This window comes from Lactuca sativa, chromosome 9 (assembly GCF_002870075.4).
Source record: "Lactuca sativa cultivar Salinas chromosome 9, Lsat_Salinas_v11, whole genome shotgun sequence".
NCBI classification, from domain to species: Eukaryota; Viridiplantae; Streptophyta; class Magnoliopsida; order Asterales; family Asteraceae; genus Lactuca; species Lactuca sativa.
Window position 1 is genome coordinate 112,849,562 of NC_056631.2, and position 1,429 is coordinate 112,850,990.

The 1,429-nt window shown below is 44.0% G+C and overlaps 1 non-coding gene across 1 annotated transcript; it reads left to right on the forward strand.

Moving 5' to 3' along the window:
* The first annotated feature begins 988 nt into the window (after nucleotides 1–988).
* LOC111920280 (small nucleolar RNA R71) lies at nucleotides 989–1,095 on the forward strand. The gene has a single exon (XR_002859798.1). It is a non-coding gene; the product is annotated as a small nucleolar RNA R71 (small nucleolar RNA).
* Nucleotides 1,096–1,429: the final 334 nt, after the last annotated feature.

Consider the following 1,429-nt stretch of genomic DNA (forward strand, 5'->3'; position numbering starts at 1 on the left):
TCTATGCTCTCTTTCCGGTGGACTAAGGGTAGCTTGGCAAGGAAATGGCAAAGGTGGCTGATAAACCGAACCAATTAAAGAATTTTTCTGTTCATGACGGGCCCATGTCGTGAACGTATAAGGTTCACGTCGTGAATTCTGGAACTCAACAGCTTCATGATTTTTGAGCTTGGTCTTCTTCATCTTTGGATCGAGCTGCTGTGGTTCTTCTTCCAATGCCTCCACGAACTCAGAGATGGCTTCTTCTTCGGTGTCTATGGCCATTACATGAGGTTGGGTCTTCGTTTCGGTATTTTTTGGGGATAACTTCTCATGAACTAGAGTGGCTAGTTGACCAACTTGAACTTCAAGGTTATGGATGGAGGCTTGCTGATTCTTAATTAAATTTTGATGTTCATTAATAGCAGAATCAGTGGCATCGTGTCTCTTTTCCGAAGCTTCCATAAACTTCATCAACATAGTCTCTAGATCGGGTTTCTTCTCGGCTGGTGGCTGCTCCTTTTGATAAAAGCCTCGACCTGTCTGCTTATACCTCTCTTCTTTTTGCTTCTTATACTCTTCATATGGCAGCCACTCCTTCTTCGGTTTCCTCCAGTCCTCATCAAACTTATCCCCACTTGAGTAGCACACTTGAGCTTTTCTGTTCCCAAACTCATCTATATTGCAGTCCTTTGTCAAGTGTGGACCACTGCATCTCTCACAACGCACTCTTATGGCATGTATTGACTGGTCCATTTGTGTTATCCTTCGATCCAAATTATTCCGCATGGCCATCACAGCTGCTATTTCTTTAGTTTGGGCTCCTCCACTGCTTTTGATTCCATCTTGCCTAGGGTTGTGGTATTCACGAGAGTGCTTTACGAATTCTTCAATCAGCTCCTTAACCTCCCTTGGATTTTTCTTTGTCAAAGGTCCTTGAGAATCAAGGAGTTGTCTCGTCATAACGTTGACCCCATCATAGAAGATTGACATCTCTTGTTGCATATTTAGATCATGCTGAGGGCAATTTCTGAGCAAGGCCTTGTACCGCTCCCATGCTTTGTATACTGACTCCCCCGGCTATTGCTCAAAGTTGGCTATTGCCTTCTTGAGTTTGGCTATCTTGGATGGCGGGTAAAACTGGTCCAGGAATTGCTCACGCATTTGAGCCCAAGTGGTAATTGTACCCGGTGGAAGTGACTTTAACCACTCCTTAGCAGCTCCTTTGAAAGTGATGGGAAGCATCCTAAGCAAGACTGTGTTTATGTTGACATTTGGGACATTGAAGTAATCCGCAATGTCATTGACTTCATCTAGATGCTTAAAATCATCCTCATGATATTTCCCAAAAAAATGGGATATCCTTCAGTGCGGTCAATATGAGCCCCTTCAACTCGAATGTGGCAGTAGTAGGTATTGCGGGTTGGACTAAACCGGGACCCATATCTTC